Here is a 22,538-nt window from a genome sequence, read left to right on the forward strand (position 1 = left end):
AGGAAGTGTAAGGGCACGTACAGCTGTGTGGCAATGCACACTCAGGGAATCTTAGGGGCTCCTCTACCGTGAATCAGTGTTCCCCATCTGTAAATCTGGGGCACACTGCCCACCTTGGGGGGGAGGCAGGCAGGATGGCCTGTAAGACACAGTGATGGGTGTGTGCAATGTTTTCCCAATAGAGGGCTGAGTCATAAGAGTGGTTATAATCTAGTGGGTCATAAAACTTTTTTAAAGGAAATTTTAAAAAACCAAAAATATAATTATAAGGGGCACTACAATGAGGGCATTATTCCTCTGGAGTTAATGTGTATGGGGGCACACTGAGTCATGGGAGGAAATTGTTTTTGTGTTTTATAGAGTCAGGTTCAAAGGAGTTTGAAGGCCACCGACCTTCCAAGTGCTGAGGGATGGGTTCCGAGTCACACAGATCTCTCTGGGACTCCGGCTCCAACACTTACAACAGCTGAGACACACCACTTCCCTTCACTGTGAGCCTCCCGACTGCCGTGAAGACTGATGAGCCAGGGCTCAGGGTCGAGTCCACCACAGTGGCCCTAGGACATCCGAGGGCCTCAAGGCACCAGGAACTGTCTGTGTTGTCACTGCTTCTCTTATATACTTTTATTTTATTTCATTTTATTTAAGGAGAAAAAGAGAAAAAAAAGGGTACAAGTTATACAGAATTTCAGAAAAAAATAAACAGTACAAAATTACTTGTTACTGGATTACATATTGTCATCTTAGAAATATTTGTTCAAGTTACAAAATTAAACCATATAAAGTGGACATTCAAACAGTGAGACTGCAAACTGTTCTGTTCAATGATCCAACAAAGCTTAGTAATGTCATTGTCTATCTTATACACTTAAATATACATGAAGTTATATCATTTAGAGCACTTTCTTTTCCTCTCTTTTGTACAACGACTATTACACATTTTGGGTTTTATTACTCCCACGGTTCTTATTACTTTTTTGGAAGAGAGTAAAACCAAATATTATAACAGAACAGAGTCGGTCAAATCAAAAGGGTGGACATAATAGATAATGTAAAAACATAATACAAGGTGATCAACAATAGTTACCATAATGCCTCCTGCTATCTCTAATAGAATTGCCTATATCATCAGTTATAATAAAATTGAACAAAACAGTAAAGAACGAAACCAACAAAACCAAAACATGGGAAACATTACAGGTCTTCAAAAGTAGATAATAGTCAACCAGAATGGGCGTCATAATGAATCCCACTATCTTCACAGCTGTTGCCTAAACTTTCGAACCTGGTACTATCAAGCAAAACAGAATAGAGGAACATCAGTCAAAACAAGATGGTGAGAGCAATACAGGGCTTCAAATCAAGTTAATAGAAAATCAAAGTGGGTTACTATAATATATCCTGTTTTTTAAAATTTATTTTTCCCTTAACTAAAAGGATAAAAATAAAAAAGTAAATAATAAAATGGAGATTGAGATAAAAGAGGGCATAACAGCAAAACAGTGCAGATCAAAACATAACCGTTTAAGCAAAATAGTGTTTCACCACAAGATAATCCCGACACAAAAGTAGTTACCATATTGTCTCTTTCCTTGAAATCTTTGAGTATAACTTCGTATACTGTAGCATCAAATATATCAAAACAATGTAAAACCATTCAAGAGAATGACAGTATTACAGGGTATTTAGAATCAACTAACAGAAAATGAACAATGGTTTCTGTATAATCTCCTTGTCTATAAAAGTTTTTGTTTATACTATCACATATAATAAAATCCAATAAGATATAACATGTTAAGACCTATGGAGACAGAAGACCAAAAGCTTGATGGGACTTCAAAACAAGATAATACTAAATCAGCATTACCTATTATGACATCGTTTTCTCCAAAATGGCTGTTCCTACCATCCAACCTTCTCTGCCTCATTTCTGTTGAGCTCTTTTTCTGTCATTAGTTGTCAGTTTGTCTTCTTCATTTTGTTTTCTGCTCCATTAATTGTGGCCTCTCTGCCACTATTTCTGGAATCTTCATATTTTTCTTTTTTAGAATATCCTGCAGTATTCTCTGAGAATTGAATTGGTGTTTGCAAATTCCCCTAGTTCCTCTTTATCCTGGAAGTACTTTGTTTTTCCATCAATTTCCAGGGATAGTTGTGCAGGATATATCAATCTTGGCTGGAGGTTATTATCTTTCAAAGCTGGAATTATTTTCCCCCACGCTCTTCATGATTTGATGGCTTGTGTGAGAAGTCTGCTGTAATTCTGGTGGGTGTTCCCTTGTAAGTGATCTGTTTCTTGTCTCTGACAGCTTTTAATATTCTGTTCTTATATTGGATTTATGGTATTTTGATTATTATATGCCTGGGTGTAGCTCTGTTTGGGTTGTAGGTGGCTGGGGTCCTGTATGCCTCATACATCTGAGTATCTTTACCTTTTAAATTTTTCATTTCATGCTCCCATATTACAAATCTGCCCTCCAGTTCAGATAATCTGTCCTTAGTTTCTTTCAAGCTGTTATGCCAGTTTTCGATAGAGTTTTTAGTTTCCTGGTAATCTCTTTGAACCTGCTTCATGTATTCTATGCTTTCTCTATTTTCTCCATTAAACAATTCTCCCCTTTTTTTTCTGTTCTTCCATTCCACCATCTGTTTTTTCTTGGGTGGTGCTTAGCATTTCTCTAACTATTCTGCTTATGTCTTGCTTCAGGTCATTAATAACTTCATTCCTGAACTCGTCTGTGAGGCTCTGGAGATAGCACTTTATGTCTATTGGTGCTGTGTCTGCTATTGCCTGTTTCTCAGGATTGGGGGCCGAGGAGCCTTTCTTGTTGCTCCCTCTTCCCATATTCTTTGTTCCTTATATACAAGCTTATATAGGAGGCCCAGCTTCCTTCCCTGTTGGCCACAGTCTGTTTGAATTGCGCCAGCTAGGTGTTCCCACCCACCGCAGTGCACCAGGGAGTTACAGACCAGGCAGCCCATGTGGGGCCCGCCCCTCCAGGTCACCTTCAGGCGCTGGGACCTGGGTTGTGCTAGCCTACTGGGTCTCAGCCAGCAGCGTCACGTAGGTTAGGCATTGCTCACCAATCCCGCTTGAGAGGGGGATATGTGACTGAAGTCACTACAGCGCCCTGTTCCAGCAAGTCTGCCTGGTCCCAGAATGTCCTCTGTTGGAGCCTCCTAGATTGTGGAAGAGTCCCAGTTTCTCTCACTCACTGCAGGTTGATGCACAGCTCCCTGCCTGTCCCGCTCTCAACTCCGTTCACCGATTCCTGTTCTCAGAGCTTTCACGCATCTCTCTCCCTGCCAAGCCAATTCAGACGCTACAGCGGCGGCAGAAAACCCAAACCGCATCTTCCAATGGCACGGGCTCCAGCTTCCATCCTGAGGCTTTATCTGTTCCTGTTATAGCACCAGGATTGCATTCCCAGTTGGTTTCTCTCAGCCCAGTTCGTTCTTGGGTCAGCAGGGTATATCTCCTCTTGCTTAGGATTCCTCACTCTGCACCATTCCTGGATTCTAAGCTGGGTCTTACAGAGAGCCTCCGTAGCTGCTGCTATCTGTCTGCCATGTTCTCCTGGAAGTCCCTCTTATATACTCTTATATATAACTCTTATGTCAGTTATTTCTCCATCACTGTAACAACTTAAAGTCAAAAAGCGCTATTTGGGCTTATGGTTTCAGAGGGTTCAGTCCACGGCTACTGGACAGTGGCTTTGGGCCTATGGTGAGGCAAGACGTCGTAGCAGGAGCATGTTGCAGGGGGCACTACTCACCTCACAGCATCTGGAAAGCAAAGAGAGAGAGAAAAGCAGGGTCTTTCCTGATATCCCTTTTAGGCCACACCCCTAATGATCCTACTTCCTCCCACTAAGCCCCACCTCTTAAAGAGCCCTCCACCTCCCAGTAACACCACAGGCTGGTGACTAACCCTTCAGTGCACGGGCCTTTGGACATGCTCTAGACTCAAACTGAAGTGTCAAGTAAGGGCTGTCTCCTAGTTACTTATTTTTGTGTAGTGCTGGGGATCAAACCCAGGACCTCATGCATGAAAGGCAAGAACTCTACTACTGAGCCACATCCCCAGCCCCATCTGTCTCCAATTTAAGCATGACAAGAAAATAGGAAAGTGTATTGTTTCTACTTCTTTTGATTTGAGACAGGGTCTCATTATGTGGTTCAGGCTGGCCTTGAACTCCCAGTGATCCTCCTGCCTCAGCCTTCCACCTGAGTGCTGGAAATATAGGTATGCACCATGCCCAGCTGCTACTGCTGTTCTTTTTATATCAATAATTGCCATACTTAGGCATCTGCACACCAGTGAAAAACCTCATTTAATCTTTACAGCAGCTGTGTGTGTTTAAGTCTCTCATTGCTTCCGTCTTATAGTTAAGGAAATTGAGGTAATGGTGATGGGTGCTTGGGACAGATGGATCCACAGATCTCCCAGTCTTGGGTCAGGACAGTGCTCCCCACTCTGGCCCAGAGCTGGTGTCTCCTCTCAGCCATGGCGGCTCCCCGTGAGTGGCAGGCTTGCTAACCCAGTAGCCAAGCCCCACTGCAGCTCCTTGGACACACACAGCCTTTGCTCTTGCTGCCTTATTTAAAAGCCTCACCCCTCCCTGTTGCCGGAGGGTAGAGAGCCCGGGGCAGCCTGGTCCTTGATGGCTGAGCCTCCAGCCCTGTGGCCCCGTGACCTCTGCCCAGCGCAAGTGGTCAGAAGCAGTAGGCCCAGGCTCCCCCGGGTTGGGAGCCCCCGCTTGGGGTCCACCCTTCCTTGCAGCCCCCAACCCTGGCCTGGAAGCTGAGCGGCAGCAGAGGCCCTGGTGTGGCCCGAGGTCCAGAGTTGCTAAGGCCTTCAGAGTCCAGGCAGCCGCTCAGCTCCGTGTCAGCTGCCAGCTCTTACCACATCCATCATCCAGTCCTTAAGACATATTAAAATGGATTTAAAAAGACATTTGCATTTTCTCTCTTTAACACCCACATTATTGCCACACATCGGCTTTTGCTTTAATTAAAATCGGTTTTGAAATCCTCCATGAAACTTCAGTGGGGTTGTTAAAGGCAGCAATTTCCTTATCAGCAACGCGTCCCCGCAACATACTGTAATAGTTATTTTGCAACAAAGCACAAGTCTTATTAATTTAGCTCAATCAAATCAGCACCGCGTTAATTTACAGGGCTGTAAAAATCTGGCAGTGCTGCTCTAGATCAAGGAACTCAGGGCAGGCAAGACACCAAGTGGGATGTTTATTTTGTACAATGGACCCTAACTGCATTTCTGTGATTTAAAAGCTTTGCGAGGCCTGCGATGATAATATCACATGCATATAGAATTGTGGGCTGCTATGCCTCATTACTCCCCACAGAGAGCCAAAATCATTTGGTATTCAACTCCTACCTAAAATATTTCCTCTTACATACAAATATTTTTTCTGCATTAAATGGCTTCTCCATGTTAATTTTTTTCCCCAGTGCTGTGAAGCAAGATCGCTTCCTATGTGGGATTCTATTTTGGTCCCGTATTGATCTTTAGTGGTATTTGCTAAGTGAGTAGCTGGCTTCCTCCCCACCTGCACCCACCCTTTTGCTCCAAATTGCAAGATTGAAAGAAAGGTTTCCGAGAGGTAGATTTTGACTTTTCTGTTCATCCCACCCCCTTGTAGAGTCCTGCTTCCTGGTTTACTTTTACTAATGTCTTGCTCAGGCACTAGGAATGCTTGTCTTGATCACATCTTAATCGCGAAGCTTCCTGATAACCGTTTCTAGGGTGTGTGTGGGAGTGCGGGCTGGGGCGCTGCTGCAGATGTAGGATGGAAATGAGCAGATGGAGGCTCAGAGAAGGCAAGTGACTTGCCTGAGGTCACACAGCAAGTGGGGAACAAACAGCCTTGGCCCTGGGGCTCTAGCGGGGTCTTCTCAGTCCCAGTCTTCCCATCACTGAATGAGGACTGCAGGAGCAGCCACAGACATCAGGGAGTCACTGAGTCACAGCTTAGCATAGCCCTCATCTGGCCAAGGCTGAATGCTGGGCAGTCACAGTGTCCCTCCTGTACAAAGCCAGGCCTGGTGTCCAGGGCGCCTGGCTCTGAATCACAGAGCTAAGAGCAATAACCAGCTGTCAGGCTGCAGATTCTGAGCATGTAAACTGTGTGTCCCCTCTGCTCCCAGAGACGTACCTGTACTGCGGAGACTCAGCAGACAGTGAAATCCACTATGCCTCTACTGGGCAGAAGAGAAACCAGGAAGAACAGAGTGTCTGGGGGACCTGGAGGCACAGAGGTGGGCGGAAGGAGAGGGCAGCCCAGGCTAAGGAAGCTGAAGTCCTTACATGGTCGCCGTGGGCCCTGGCCAGGCTGGGAAAGCAGGGAGATGGGGCCGCAGGTAGAAGAGCCGTGACAGCATTGGGGAAGCCGTGGTGGCTGCGGCCAGGCCCCAGAGCACTGTCCTCGAGGACAGCCTTGCCTTTCCCTGCTGATGTGTTTGTCAGTCACCTTGCCAGCAGGGATGAGCTCTGGGTGGCCCTTGGGAGAACTCGCAGAGCCCCTCGAGGGCCTTTGTGCGGGATGTGAGGTTGATGGGGCCCTGCAGGTGCTACCGCTTCCTTAGCAGTGATGATGTGGGACCCACCTGCCTCGCTATCGGACAAAGTCAGTGGGACCCAAACAACATCTCCACACCAGCATTAAGAACAGTTGGGTGACCACTCTGATCCACCAAGAGCCAGGAAGTTTCAGGACACCAGTGTGGGAGAGAAGGATGGTCACAAAAGCACCAACTCAAACCCACACTTGTTAGTCAAGGCTGCAGAACCATCTGTGGGCCCCAGACAAGTGTGTGTCCTCATCTGGGAAGGTAGAGATGTGGAGACGATGGCGTCAGTGGACAGGGAAGGAGTGGTTCCAGGCTTAGGCCTCGGCCTCGAGGCCTCTGCTGAGGAACGGAGCCAGAAAATCACAGCCAGGGCGCAACCTGGGCAAATCCAAACCGTTTCACTGTGCACCAGGAAAAGACTCTTCCAAAGGGATGCAGATTCAGAAGAGGTGTCCCGTCAAGGCGGGAGCTCCACTACTGACCTAACTCGACAGGCCCCCGGGAAACCCTCAAGGTGCCAGCACTGGGCTGGGCTCCACAAGGCCAAGCAACACCATTCTTGCCAGGGCCCAGGACTCCCAGAGCTTGGGTCTGCTCCTTGTCTACAGGCCCCAGCCACCTTTTGTCCTAGTGACAAGAGTTCCATCTTCCATGTTCATGAGCATTTCCTCCGATGAGTCTGTGCTGCTTTCAAAGGCTGGATCTGGGAGGCGGAAGTGTTCATACCTCACACCTCATGCCTAGCCGGGACCTGAGGCAGAAACAGACTACAAGGGCAGCAAGCTGGCTGCTTTCAAAACGGCTTCTCTCTGACCAGCCCATGGCAAGGAGGCCATGGCACACGTCTGTGGGGGTTGGAAGAAGGCACCCTCTCGGGGGCCAACCCAAACCAAAGGGCCTCCCGCTGCTGAATGCACCACTGACCACTCCTTAGGCCTTGAAGCTCCAATCATACCACAGTTAGTGGCTCTGCCGCAGACCCCAGCTCCATGGCCAAGGCCCCAGGCACATTTTAGTGATCACCGTGAGCGGTCCGCGCCCAGGCTCCCTCCAGACCTACAGATCCACTCAGCTCCAAGCACAAAGGTGGAGGAAGCTGTGCTCTGACCCACTCCCCTCTCCCACAGTGAACTCACTCAGAAACTCCACCTCGCACTCCAAGGCCTCCTCCGCCACTCCTTCCCTGGAAGGACAGGTGGACAGGGCAGGCAGAGGGACAAAGACCCCCTAAACCCTTCTCCACAGCCGACAGCCGCCCCGTCTTCCCCTCTGCTTCCTGCTCTTTAAGAAGGCTTTGTAAAGAAGAGGAACCTTCCATGGTAGCAGATGGTGGCTAAGTAGGAATGGTAAATAGTTTTAATTACTGCATAATGTAAGCGAGACAATAAAGGGGAGACAGTGGAAGCAAGCTGCTGCCGCCGAGGCCCCAAAACTGTTGCGGGGCCCCATTTGTCTGGCATGTGCTGTTCTCAGTCTTGGGAGGGCTTTAAAGAGAATGCCGGAAATATTAATTGCCCGCCTGGCTGGCCCATCCATCTTCACAACCGAGTAACACGCTTTTTTAATTTCAGGGGAATCGTTTTCAAATGGGAATCATGCAAATGAGTATTTTAGCTATTCATTTGTTTTACTGCGAGCGCTTTGTGAGCAAATGGCCTACAGCTTGCAATGAATTAAAAGACATGGGCACTGGAGACCGATTTTTAATACAAAGTCTTGACTCGGAGACGACCCCGACCAGCAGCAGAGAAAATGTTGGCATAGCAACTTTGGGCATTTTCATGCAAATTGGCTTCTATATAGATGATACAAATGCAATGTTTTCCTTCAACTAATCATCATAAAATTAGTTTCACTATATTTAAATGCCTCCACTTAATGCATTATATCCATATGCATGAAATTGCCTCTGCTAATGCAGTACATAAAATGCCAAAGACACAATGAATAGCCAAATTGCAAGCAGTTATGTTATCTCCCATAAAAGCGGCTTCCCTCTCCCCTGCTCTGTGTGTGTGTGTGTGTGTGTGTGTGTGTGGGTGTGGGTGTGTGAATGTGGGTGTTATTGAATGTGTGGGCAGCAGAGGCATTTATCACGAATTGCTATTAGCACATTCGTACGCACATGCACGCACACACATGCACGCACACACATGCACGCACCGAAGTCCTCTACAGTTAAGTAACAGTGAAGTTGTACTGTAATCTAAGGGGTGCCCACCCAGGCCGGCAAACCTCCCCTCTCAAAGCCTCCGCCGTCAGAATGGGGAGAAGCCTGGAGCTCTTGACCCGCAGGGAATTAGCTCGGGGGCGTGGCTTCCACCCTCACCTCTTTGATGGAGGGGATTGGAAGGGTGAACCCATGCTAAGTCTGAAACTTGGAACCCGATCCAATTGAGAAAGGGCTAAGAGAAGGAAAGAAAGAGGACTTCTGCCGAGCCCCGAATTTCTAGGCCCTGTACTGGAGCACACCTGTGTTCCCAGCACTCAGGAGGCTGAGGCAGGAGGAGTATCATAAGTTTGAATCCAGTCTGGGCTACACAGTGAGTTCAAGGCCAGCTGGAACTATGTAGTGAGAGATCCTGCCTCAGCAAAACAAAACAAAACAAAAACAGAAACAAATCAAACATGATCAGAGCTAGTCCTGTGGGCTATGAAAGGACTCTCGAGGGGCACATCCAAGCTCGGGGGAGCAGTAAGCAGGCGAAGAAAAGTTTAAACGCCAGCCTTTGAGGCCAAACCTGAGCTTTGCACTCTGCCAGCGCGCCCCCTGCAGGTGGCACAGAGAATCAGCCGGGACGGCTGCTCTTCTCTCAGCAAGGCCGGGGTGGTGGGGGCAGGAGACCACGGGGCCCGTAGACGTGTCTCCCCCTTCCGTGTGTGAGAATCCTTCATGCGGACCCCGGGTCAAACAGAGTTTCTGCTCAGTCTGGCGATGCCCCCTGTTCTGCTCACGTGGAGGGGTATGTGCCCTTTCAAGGCGGGGCTCCTGAAGGATGGAAGCAAACGCTCTCTTCTGCGGGAGGAGTGACCGAGGGCTCAGGACCTCACCTCCCGTTCCCTGGAGGACTTGTGGTTGGCGTGAGGAAGGCTAGGCATTTCCCTACAAGGACCTGTGAGCTCGTACGGAAAACCGTAGGGCTGTTCCTCAAAACATTAAAAACAAAACCACTGTGTGATCCAACAATTCCACTTCTGGGTATTAAAAAAAAAATGAAACCAGGGTCCTAAAGAGATATTTGAACACCCATGTTCATAGGAGCACTATTCATGGTAGCCAAAAGCTGGAAGCAACCCTAGAGTTCACTTAATAGATGAATAAACACAAGTGTGTTTAGATGTATGTTGGAATATTAGTAGGCCCTTAAAAGGAAATTCAGATACAAGCTGTGATAGATGAACCTGGAAGATATTGTGCTAAGTACATTCACCAGTAAAAAAAATGACAAGCACTATATGATTCTGTGTATTTAAAGTATCTAGAATAGTGAAATGCACAGAGACAGAAAGGGTAAGATGGTAAATTTTATGTGTATTCTACCACAGTTAAAAGTTTTTGAGCAATATACAAGATAGGAGAAGATCTTCCCCAAGAATGCTTCAGAATCCAGGGCTCCACTCTGACAAGCTGGATAGAAATCTTGGTAGAAAATGGGCCACCTACCTCGGTAAACCACTTCCGTATGAGATAGGTTTGTTGATTGAATTTGGCATCAGTGAGGAGATGCCTAAGAGGAACAGGATCAGGGAGCACTGAGTATCGACCCACCTCCACTTGTAAGTTCCTGCCTTTTTCTTTCTGTCGTCTGAACACCCCCCATCCATCCCCAATCCACGAATACTTCCATTTCATTTCCTTCCATGAGCCTTTTTTCTTATCTCCCCTCCATCAACGATTATCTCAGTTGTTTATGGCAAATGCGATTCTACAAACACCTGGGTCTTGGGGTTGGGGATTTAGCTCAGCGGCATAAGCTCCTGCCTTGCAAGCAGGCAGTTGTGATCCCTGGTACCGATAAAAAACGAAAACGACGAGAGAGAGAGACAGAGAGAGAGAGAGAGAGAGAGAGAGAGAGAGAGAGAGAGAGAGAACAAACACCCGGGTCTTGAGTTCACTGCGTTAAGCATTACCCTAAACATCGGTACCCTAACCCATCCTGGGACCTGGCCTGTGATTCTAATAGCAGCCACCAGGTGGCAGGTTTGGGCAAACCCAACCTGTATCAACAATGACGAATACCGCCTCTGGTGGCCATGGTGAGAGCTGCAGGACGACTTGTGCCCCTGCAATTGACCAGGTCTGGAGAAGTGCAGTCACATTGAAACACAGCGTCTTTGAGTGACTGCAAGTCCAGTGGCCTCCAGAGATGCCCAGCGGCTCCAGCTGCTGACACCCTCTGCTACCTGTGGCCTCCAGAAGAACTAGGGTTGCACAGTGTCAGATGCAATGTGTCTCCAGGCACAGGCCTCAGTCCTTCCTGGTGGGGTGCAGTCAGTCGTCTCTCCCACGGCCTCGATTAGGAGGTGGGGCCCCGCGTTCCGGCTCATTCTGCACCCTCTTTTCCAGATTCAGTTCCTTTGCGAGTTCCTTCCACATCTGCATCTCCTCCAGCTGCCTCTGGGGGCACTGGATTGTGTGGAGGCTTTGGGGAACCTCCTAGCGCAATCCGTGGTGCTTTGCTGGTTTAGGAGCAGCTGGAGGGGAGACAGTGGCCGCTGGACATTCGTGGGGGCTCCCTGAACGAGGCATGCCAAGCTCACCTGGCTTCGCTGCTGCTGGGATGCCTGAGCATAACGCATTTTGTTATCTGCCCAGCCTCGCGTGAAGCTTCTCGAATTTATTTATCTTTTGGGGCCAAGCGAAAAGCTGGGGTGACGGGAGCAGAAGGTGCAGATTCACAGCTGGGGGATCAACCCCGCGGAGCACAGGGAGCCCGGAGCCGCTGACCGGAAGGGCTTTCGGGTGCTGGACGCAGGCCTGGCTGGCCCTGTGTCTGCTCTGCTGTTCACTGCCCTGAAGGAAGCCTCGCCCAGCAGCCTCTCCGCACTTCTGGGCATCGCAGAGGCACTCAGGTGACAGAGTCCCTCTGGGAAAAGGGCTCGATGGGCGACAGCAACAACCAAAACCAGGATGAAATTTCACACACAGAAGGGACCCCGAACGACTAAGCTGCATGTCTAGAGTGGCAAGAGATGTCCGCTCTTGGGTTCGAAATCTTTCTCCTGTGTGACCCTGGGCAACATCAGCCTCCCTACCTGCCTCCTTGGTAGCACTGTAGTGAGGATTAAATTACACGGCACAGGCAGGAGCCGCAGATCTGGGCGGTCTCTGTGCTGACTCTGGACCTCTGAGGCACATGGTTCTCTGGTACTCTGGCTTCTTTTCTTTTCTTTTTTTCTATTTTTGAGCAGGGTCTCACTATTTAACCAGGCTGGCTTCCAACTCACAGTGATCCTCCTGACTCAGCCTCCCCACGCCGGGTTTTTGCAGCAGCCATATTTACCTGCCAGGGAAGCTGGCCACTTGGGGATCAGGACACCCCACCTCCAACCATCACACTGACCTCAGCATTACCCCAGCCAGGGACAAAGCCTAGTGCTCCAGAGGGCGCGACCCCGCCTTCCTGGCTTCCTGAGGCCCCTCATCCCAGGGGCTCTCGCTGCCCCTTTCTTCCTGGGCTTTATTTTCCCAGCTATGAAATACAAGGACTGAGGCAGCGGAGCACGAGCCCCCGCCCCCAGTCATGTCTGAGTTTTGGATTTTGGGGAGGTGAAAGTGTGTGGGGGGGGGCTGGGAGCGGCTCACATGGTGCAACTGTCCTCGTAGGCCTCTCCCAGTCTCCACGCAGAAGCCCGGAGAACCTGTGTCCCCCATCCCCAGGCCTTTCAGGGTAGCGTCTGTGGGATCCATTCTGCTTTCCTCTGCAGGAAGGAGCACAACAGGCACTCTGCACGCCGTGTGCCACTGTCCCAGAGAGCAATGACCCTGGGCTGGCTGGGCAGTGAAAAAGGGCAGAGAAGGCGCCCTGGGTAGAGGCTGCCCAGCCATCACGGGCACTGGGTGAGAATGGAAGCCGGGTCCTGACCACTGAGGCACAAAAATATAGTGGAGGAATGGAACGGAGAGGAAATGCAGGCGTCTGTGCGCGCTCCGCTTTGTGTATCTGAGCCTTGCTGGAGTGATCTTGAAACTGCCCCTGCTTTGTCAGAGTCTAGGACTCTGTGGGCTGACCTAAGGAGAGTGAGCCTCTCACCCACACAATTTAAGGGGGCACCAAAAATGCAGTAAAAAAAGGAGATAATAGAGCCAAGCACGGTGGGATCTGACTGTGATCCCAGCACTAAGGAGGCTAAAGCAGGAGGATCACCTTCAGTTTGAGGCCAGCCTGCACTGCGTAGCAAGACCCTATCTCCAAGAAATAAAGGAAACAATAATTTAATGAAGTATGTTTTAGAAATCAAGTTCAGTGCAAAAAGATCCATAATGAATAAGATGAGATAGGGTCTCACTGTGTAGCCCAGGCTGGCCTGGAGCTCATGTCGATCCTCCTGCCTCAGCCTCCTAAGGGCTGGCATTACAGGCATGCACCACTGTGCCCAGCTTTGAAATTTTAAATAGAGACAAGCCCAGTATCACCAATCTTCCCTGTTGTCTGGTGGTGTGAAGTGGCATTGGTACTGAGCCCTGTCCCTATCTTTATAAAGTTTGAAATTTTATCATCTTCTTTGATTGTGGTATTGAAAACGGGTTGCACTAAACTGTCATGGGACAGCTGGGGCTTATGAACCTGATGCCACTGAGTCACCTGCTGGCCCTGTCTGCTCCTGCCAGCTGCAGGCCTGGGACAGCTCCAGCCCAGACCACAGCCACCCTGCCCAGGGAGCCCTGGCCGTGCCCAGGGCCCTGGGGTCGCACCGCAGGCAGGAGGAACCCTTAGCCCTGTGCCTCGAGGTGTCCTGCTGCGAGGCCTTGGGACTCCTTTAATAAGAGAACGCTGCAGCATTAAAAATTTAGTCCCACAAATGTGCAGCTCCTCTCTGAGGTGCTGTATTTATTTAATCATAGTCAATTTGGGCCAAACCCTCTGAGGCGCCCCCGGACCTGCCTCTGTGTCCCCAAGGGGTTCAGGCACTAGGACCGCGCTTGTCACAGAGAATCCCCTGCGCCCCCCTCCCAGGGAGATAAAACACCTTAGCCTCATTACTCAGCTGGCTAATTACAAGCTGATTTAATTAAAGTATACAGATATTTCCTCAAGTTAGTTACATTTCATATCACTCCATTAGGAGTAATTGGCTGGGGTGAGGAGCTGAGCGGGAGGCTGGCCAGGTGGGGGGAGCGGGAGCCCGGGTGGCATCAGGCTGTCGCCGGGCTGCTTGGGCAGCCTGCAGCACTCCCAGCGGACACTGCAGGTGCCCCTGGGTCACTGCACAGCTCACAGCCCAGATCAGAAACAGTGTGACACCCTCCGACACTTAAAGGATCTGAAAATGGAGCTGTCCTTATCTAACACTGTTGAGCCTCCATTTCTTTCTCTGTAAACAGGAAAGAGGGCGACCTCAGCTGGCAGGCGCCCCTTCCTTCTTCCTCCTTTCTCCCACCAAGAACTCAGTCATGATGGCTGGATCTCCAGTGGCCATCTTGTGATTTTGAGGTGACCCTGAAGGTGGAAACCACCTCATGGCAGCAAAGACAGGAGTTGCCAGAGTCATTCACAGTTGTCTCTCGTCCCTAACAACCCGGATTTCACAGTGCCTAGGAGGAAGTTGGTCTCCTCTTTTGGGTTTTGTATTGTGTTTTATCTTGGTTAAGCCTCAGCTTGTTGATTCTGGTTTCCAGCTAACGGATTCTACCCCTGGCTGATAAGGCCTCCCTGCTCAAAACCGACGCCCTCTTTTTTGAGAGAGGCTGTGGGATGAGTGAGCGTTTGCCCGGTGCGCACACGGGGACAGACACGGAGCCCACGGTGAGGGGAGCCCGGAAAATGCTCACCACGCGTCCCTCTCTGCCAATGTGTACGCCTTCCTCTTCCTCAAGCCCCAGAGGCCTTCGGGGCCCCTCGCACCCCCTCACCTCGCCGCCGCCGCATTTACTTAAGTCTGCACCCTCTCTCTGGAAGTTCATTAATTTTTCGTGGGTGCCAACGCGAGGATCATTTGTGCTTATCCTCAACTAAATAAGTCAGGTCATAAGAGGTAATGCCGGGGGTAGTGGGATGTAAACAAACACATTCTACCTCAATAAACATGCTAATTTCCAGCTATAATATTCACAAGGAAGAGATCCATCACGCCGGCCCTATTTGGTGGAGGCAGCGGGCCTCATCCGTCACTGAGGGGGACTCCCGCCAGCTCGCCGCGGGAGGGAAATAGTTCAACTTAACTTGCTTGATGACGCCCTGGGGGGGGGGGGACATGAGCCTCACGAATGAGTCACAAAATGTGATAAAAGGGTTATCTTGCAGAAATGAGCCCCGTATCATCATTACCTGCGCCCCGGCCAAGGCCAGGCGCTCCATCTGAGTGATGGGGTCGCATTTCGTGTGAATTAAACCGGGAGGCGTGCAGCAGCCAGTGGGAGGTGTCTGTCCCAAGGCCTCTGAACAGGGCTTCTGGGGCTGAGGTGAGCCTGAGCACCGCCCCTGGGGGACAGCACAGTGCCACTTCCGGTCCCTCCTGGGAACGGTAAGCAGCTGGTGATTTCCTTGGTAGGAGGCGCCCGGCAGCTGTTCAGTGCCAAGGCTGTGGTCTAGGGGCTTTGGAAGCGCAGTCCGGTGGAGGCCTCGGTTTTCAGTACTCATATGTTAGCTCAGGGGCCTGCTGGGCCCATCTGTGGGTTTGAAAAGCAGAAGTCACTCAGAGGAGGGCGTGGAGGTCGAAAGGTTTGGGGCACCGCTTTTCATTCACGATGTGAACCCTCCTCCCTGAGGTCACGATGTGATGCTGGGCTCTGGGAGGTGCTTAGGTTGCCACGGTGGAGCTCTCATAACTAGGATTTGCACCTTTATAAAAGAGCCCAGAGCCAGGCTTGGCAGTGCGTACCTGTAATCATAGCACTTGAGAGGCTGAGACAGGAGGATCTCTGTGAGTACAAGGCCAACCTGGGCCACATAGCAAGACCCAGCCCCCAAAAAGGAAAAACAAAAAAAGGCCAGGACAGGCCCCTGCCCCTCTACCATGTATGGCCACAGAGAGAAAACGGCTCTCTCCGAGGACGTACCCCTCACTGGACACTGCGTCTGCCTGCAACTGGCCTTGGACTTCTGTTCTTTTCAGTCTCTTCCATGACGGCTTTTAGCAAACATGGGAGATGGGGACAAGTTCACAGAGAATTGTGCGAGCTGCGGAGGGATCTAGCAAGGTCCTGCTGCTCCCCACCTCCATCCCACTGCTCAGGCAACCCCCAGTGCTTCTGGAGCTGCAGGGTTCAGAGCCCCTTCTGGTTCATTTCCTGAAGGGAAAAAAGACAGGAACTGCCTTGCAGGCTGCGCTGGGGCTGGCTGAGGGGCAGAGCTGCAGGAGTCCAGGTTGGGAGCCAGCGGAGGCCTCGTGGCTGCTGCCAGGCCGGGCGCTGGGAGCTGTGCATTCTGGGCTACGAGCTTTGAATACTTTCTGTGGTCCTGCCATGGAGGCCAGAGGGAGCGATCTCTCCCTACCCCTGAGCTCTGCAAAGCAGCTCAGCTCTGGGGCCTGGGAGACAACAGCAGAAGGCTGAGGGGCGGCAGGAGGGATGGAGGCAGCAGCCCCAGGCCAGCTGGGCAAGGTCTCCCGGTGACAGTGGTGACTGAGAACAAGCAGTCCCCCGAATGTTCTTCAGGGGTGTGAACATCTGCCTGCTGAAGCTGTCTCTGCATGCTACTGGGTACATGCGACGACCATCCACAGAAGCCAGCAGCATCCATGCCCGTCTGAGAATCCCACTGCTCGGGAGCTGAGGCAGGAGGACTGCTGTGAGTTCCAGGCCAGTTGGGGCTATAACCTCACCTCTCTGGGCCTCAGCACCCCCATCCTCTCCTGAAGGAGAGGTTCAAAGCTGACACTCAGGTGTGAGCCCAGGTGACACCCTCTCATGGTGACATGAGCTCCCTCAGGAGGCCCAGTAGGACCCCAATAAGACCCCAACAAGCGTGTGCCATCCCAAAGGGGTCCTCTGGGTTCTGAGCTGGCTGCGGGACTGGCACCTGCCTCTCTCCTGGGGTTCAGGTTCGGGGTTCAGAGCACCTCCTGCCTCCAGACTTACTACCCAGCCAGCGGGGGTACTGGACAGTCCCTGTCCCTCCCTGGAAAATTCTTCCCCTCCGGCCATGTCCTCCCCAGTCGCAGCCTGGACCCTTAAAGGGAAACAGATGCCAAGCACTCAGGGCCAGGGACCAGCTAAGGGAGCTTCATTAGTTTCTATGAAATTGCTTTAGTAGCCTGGATGTTTGGGGGCTCGAGGCCTGCACTGGGGAGCCCATAGGAGGCAGCATCTCGGGTAGAGCCAGGAACACTTCCTCCACCTGGCCACTGGTGGTTTCCCCGGGCAGGGTGCAGGCTGCGGGGAGACTGCAGGGAAGGGCCACTCGGGTCCTGGCAGGGACTGAGTCCACCCTTGAAGGCCAGGACTGCAGAGGGCCTTAGATGACCTCCAGCTCACATTCTGACCACAGTGTGCAGGGAAAAAGTGAAGCCCAGGTGGGTGAGTGACTTGTCCAGGGTCACACAGCAGGTCCTGGCCAAGTCGCACTAGCATCCCAGTCTCCCAGCCCCAGCAAGGGGCACTGATAAATGGGCCACCTCTGAAACGTGCTGAATTTGGGCATACACAGGAGATTCCCCATTCTAGAAAAAAGTCAAGGAGAAATACTGCCTTTTGTTCCAGTCCTGTGCGTAACTGCTAAAGACCTGTGACATTTTCTTCCATTAGTGAATAAATCCTTTTTGTACCATGAATTTAAGCATCTCAAGGGACGTCGTGATCTTAAGATGCTGTGCCCAGGGAGAGAGCCTGAGCCCTAAGCACTTCTTAAAAACTTTTTTGAGATTGCGATCTCACTGTATGGCCCAGGCTGGCCTTGAACTCTTGGGTTCAAAGGGATCCTCCTGCCTCAGCCTCCTGAGTGTCAGGGTTACACTTGGACACTGCTATCCTCAGTTCCCTAAGTACTTATTCTGTCAACATTCCAGATAGAAGAAACTGATACTGGGGGACTTGTGTGAGGACTCAGTAAACACAATGGGAAAAGGGGAGGGGTCCACCTGTACCTTCTGGACCTATGGAGGCCACCGGCACTCCCTCCTCTCCACAGCCTCAAGTGATGCCCTCAGCCTGGCTTCTAGAGACAGTTTCTGATGCCTCAGTTTATGATGGGAGAAAGCCCTGAAACTCACTGCAAGAAGAAAATGCACTTCAAAGCCATGAGTAATGGCACAGTCCTGTAACCCCAGCACTCGGGGAGGCTGAGGCAAGAGGACTGCAAGCTCAGGCCTTCGCCAGGCAATTTAACAACCTAGTGAGATCTTATCTCAAAATTTAACCAAAGGGCTGGGGAGGTAGCGGGCTGAGAAGGTACTGGGTTTCATCCCCAGTGCTAGAAAGAAAGGGGCAGGGGAGAAAATGTCCCACTGTATCACCTTGCGTACCTTAAACGTGCTCGGGACCCTCACATTGTCTGCTGTTAGGCAAAATCATCTAACACAAATCTCCTGGCATTCGGGAGCGCTAAGTGCAGCCAGGAAGAGAGCCTTAGGCGGATGCCCTTCCTCACCCTCCTAAAGCGCCCCAGGCAGGGGACATCGGTACCCCTGGGTCCCACGGTCAGAGAGGCAGGGCTGCCTGAGCCTCAGTGACCAGCCCAAGTGGGGACCTCTGCTGCCTGAACCATGGCCATGGGAGGGGACATCGGTTGTCGGGGTCTGAAGGCCAGAATTTCTCACCGAGCTTGCAATACCTCGCAGTCACAGCAAAGTTGATGTGGCCTGCTCCCTGTTCACGTTCCAGGCCTCCGCAGGGCGCCTCTGAGCAGGACGTGGTGAGGAGCACCAGGCTCCCGCAGTGACAGAACCGGCCTGCCCTGCTGTCCTGCCTGCGGTCACCCCCCCCCCACACACACACACCGGTTCCCTCTGTGCCTGTGACCTGCAGGGTAGAGCATGGGGCGCGGGAGGGGGCCGGGGGGGCTGGGCCCCCAGCCCCGGCAGACAGCAAGGGCGCGCTGCTCCAGGGCGGGCCGGCCTGACCCCCAACCCCGCCTGCGGAGCCCCAGGATCACGGCGCGTCCCTTTGCTCCTCCTGCGAGTCAGGCACCCACCTTCCAGCGCTGCTCTTGGACAACACGCGGTGCACGTTCTGCTTGGTTTGATGCTTCCCCCACCCCGGAGCACCCTCTGGGAACTGCAGACCTGGAAATGCGAAGAGGACGGCCCTAGGGTCTCGGTGTCCCCCAAGCAGACCCGGAGGCCGGCACGTGGCGCCAGAGCACCTGGGGCACAGGCCGCGGAGCTGCTCGGGGCTCGCGTCGGCGGGGCTCGGCCCTGTGCCCTGGGCCTGGCTGGAGCAGGCGAGCTGCTGGCAGGGAAGCGCGCTGGGTTTGCAGAGGGCCAGGCTGCAGCCCTCGGCCCCGCCGGGGACTCCGGGGGCCCTGCCTGGGCCGTGCCCCTGCCCGGGACAGAAGTGTCACTTTGCTGGGGGGCGCCTGCGGCTCGGTCAGTTCTTGCGGCCTGGGCCCGCGGGCTCCCCCTGCAGGCGGCTCTGTGTACCGTATCCCGAAGAGGGCAGGTGTCCTCCAGGACACCCCGGTGGGGGCCCCATCCTGGGACAACGCTTCCAAAATTACCCACAGGGAGCCCAGAGCAGCTGGCGTGGAGCCTTTGGGGACACTTCCCAGCCCCTCTTGCTCCCCATGGGTGGTAGGAGAGTCAGTGAGAATCGAGGGGGTTTGGGGGTGAGACTCCCAGGAAAGCCCCTTCCAAGAAAGGGAAAGCCCTAATTTCAGTTGGGTACTCACCTAGAACACAGTTCCTAATGGATTCGGCATCCAAGTCTGACCTTTCACTGAACCCAAGAGACACATGTCGCATCCGGAGTAGTGGTTTCCTCCCCGCCATCGCCTCCCAACCAGGCACACCCGGGTCCTGGAATCCCAGAAGGAGCCGCCTCCCCCCCTGCTGGATCCCTGCTCTGAGGGCAGTGGGACGGCCAAGGTCCCTTTCCTGAGGGCCGCCTGTGCCCACATACTCCCAGCCCCTCTTCTCATCCTGAGGATGACTTCCTCACAGGGACCATCAGTTCCTGCCACAGACCTTCCCAAAGCAGGGAAGGCATCAGAAAGCCCTGGGTGCAGCTTCCTCTTCCATGCCCGGGTTTACCTTGATACCTGAAGGTGGCCTGGTAGGCTGATGTTATTACTTTAGCGACAGGTGAGGCCCACAGCAAACACAGCAGCACCCCTACCTGAGGAGACCACTTCCCAAGAGCCCCTCTGGAGACCTGAAACCAGGCTGGGGGTGCGGCTCAGTGGTAGAGGACTTACCTAGCATGGGTAAGGCCTGGGGTTCAATCCCCAGTACCTCAGCGGTGAGGAGCTCTTTACCACGTAAAATACCCCTTTATTCATTGTCCACATCTATGATTTAATTCTCGATTTTATTGATTGTATTCTTTACTACATGTGTTTGTAAAGTATTTTGGTGGTTGTTCTAGATTTTAACATATTCTCAACTTTCCACGGTTAGTGCAAATATCGGAATAAATACTTTCCACTTCCAGTGGAGTGTGGCCCGCTTCCCATCACAGGAGCCCACTGGTCCTCCTTTCTTTATATTATACATCTGCTCTGCATTGAAAACCTCATCAAACAATGCCAGGATTTTTGTTTTCAAGCATCCATCATATTTGAGATGAGTGAAGCAGACTATTTACCCAGACCCTTCCTATTCCTGCCCTTCACCCTCCATTCCTGTCACTCCATGTCTCTGTTTGATGTCACCTCGCTTCCACGGGAGGAGCTTCCGCTGGCAGTGCCAACAACACAGTCTCCAAGCTCGCCTTGGTGTCAGGATGCTTTCACGTCAGCCCCTTGCTGACGGACGTTGTCACTGGGTGTCCAGCTGCAGCCTGGAGCCTTTTCTTCTAGCACTTCACAAATAACGTTTCATTCCTCTTCACCTGCATGGTTTCCGTGAGACACTGACAAGGGTTTCGTTTTTCTCTGACTGCCTCGAAGACACTTTTGTCTCTAAAGAAGCTGGATTATCATATGCCTGAGAGTGTAATTAAACAAAAAACTTACCTTGTTTGAAGTTCACTGAGCTCCTTGAGCCTGTAATTTTGAGACGTTTCCAGCCATTCTTGTCCTGCTCTTATTTCTCGGACTGTGCTTTCTCCGCACCTTCTAGGACTCTGATAGCATGAGTATCTGTCATTTGGTCTTGTCCCCGTTTCCTGAGATTCTGTTCAAGCTTTTCTCAGTCTTTCTCTCTCTCTGTTGTTCAGATTTTTCTTGTAGGTCTATTTTCACATCCATTCTCTTCTGCTCTTGAACCCGTCCATCTTTTGTTGTTTAATTTCCAGCTCTATTATTACAATTTGGTTCCTCTCTATACTTCCTGTTCTGTTCTGTTTTTTAAAAACTGGATGTTGCTATGTAGCCCAGGCTGGCCTTGAATTCCTGGCAATCCTCCTGCCCCAGTCTCCAAGAGCTGGAACTACAGGTGAGTATCACCATGCTGGGCAACATCTCAAGAACTTTTAGACAAACATTTGAAATATTATTATGAGATGGTAGGTCTCATTTAAACGCTAAGGAAGATATTGGTTTACCAACCTCTTGATTGATCTCTCAATTGATTGATTTTAACAGGCAGTAGACTTAGACTAGCTCCAGGTTGTAAGTTCTAGCTCACTTTCTGTGGGCTCTGGTTCCAACATCAGCTCAGTTTTCCAAGCTTCCTTCAATGCCATTTAGGTAGGTTTCACACATGCAAGACAGACGACCAGTCTGGGACCTGAGTGACGGTCTACCCTGTAGTTTAGTTCTCAAGCTCTTGCACATTGTGTTTTGGGACAGATCCGTGTGCACTCTGGGAGGTGACCCTCAGGGTACTAAATTACAGGATTGTTTTGTTGTGCTTCTCTCTACAGTGTCCCCAGAATGTTCTGGTTCCCCAGGGCTCCCTCTCCAGTCCAGGCTTCTGTTTCCCAGCCCTGCCACACATTCTTAGGATTTTGCTAGTATTGTCATTTCTAGACATTCTCTGTGTGGTCTTTTTCAAATTTACCTGCTCACTTCTGGTAGACTCTCATTTTTTGGTTACATGAACTACATATAACCATTCCAGATAACCACAGATGATTCTAATCGGATGTTTTCTGCCTGGCTTGGCAACGCTGTTTCTGCTGACTCGAATCGCATTTATCTCATTCTCCCTCTGTTTAGAATACATGTACGCCCATGGTGGTCAAAAACAAGGTGAATGACTAAATTTAAAAGACGCATTGCCATGAGTCTGCCTCAGAATCTCCTCCCTTGCTTAAACACACTCGTCCCATGATTTCTGCCACTTTCTGCAGCAGTTCTGGAAATCGCCTTTCCTGAGTGTCTTTGGTTTCGCTGTCACAGCTACCGTGATGCCTCAGATTGATTCAAAGCCTTTGCCTTTCACGGCCCTTGTGACTGGGGAAGAGGCAGACACTGCACAGTGTCAGGTGCGAGAACAAGATGGACAAGGACTCATCAGTGTGTTCTTATTTGTCAGAAACTGCTGTCAGCATTTTGAGTTGACTCAGAACAGTGAGACAGTCATGAAAAGACACAGGAGAGGATGTGAGGGGCGGGGGTAGGGAGTGGTGAGGGGTACCTGGTGCAGGCTCAGGTGATGGACAGCGGGACCCTAACCCAAATCTCAAGCCCAGCCTGGTCCCTCCCTACCAGGGACTTGGGGACCAGTGGTCGACAGGCCCCACA

At 51.3% G+C, this 22,538-nt stretch overlaps 1 long non-coding RNA gene across 1 annotated transcript; it reads right to left on the reverse strand.

Moving 5' to 3' along the window:
• Nucleotides 1-599: 599 nt before the first annotated feature.
• Nucleotides 600-19,279, reverse strand: LOC106025792 (uncharacterized). Its single transcript, XR_010050012.1, has 2 exons — nt 18,885-19,279; nt 600-3,786 (listed from the first exon to the last, which is right to left on the reverse strand). It is a non-coding gene; the product is annotated as an uncharacterized LOC106025792 (long non-coding RNA).
• Between the last annotated feature and the right edge of the window lie 3,259 nt (nt 19,280-22,538).

The sequence above is a fragment of the Cavia porcellus genome, unplaced genomic scaffold (genome assembly GCF_034190915.1).
Source record: "Cavia porcellus strain 051 isolate PalLab524CR breed Dunkin Hartley unplaced genomic scaffold, mCavPor4.1 scaffold_10, whole genome shotgun sequence".
NCBI classification, from domain to species: domain Eukaryota; kingdom Metazoa; phylum Chordata; class Mammalia; order Rodentia; family Caviidae; genus Cavia; species Cavia porcellus.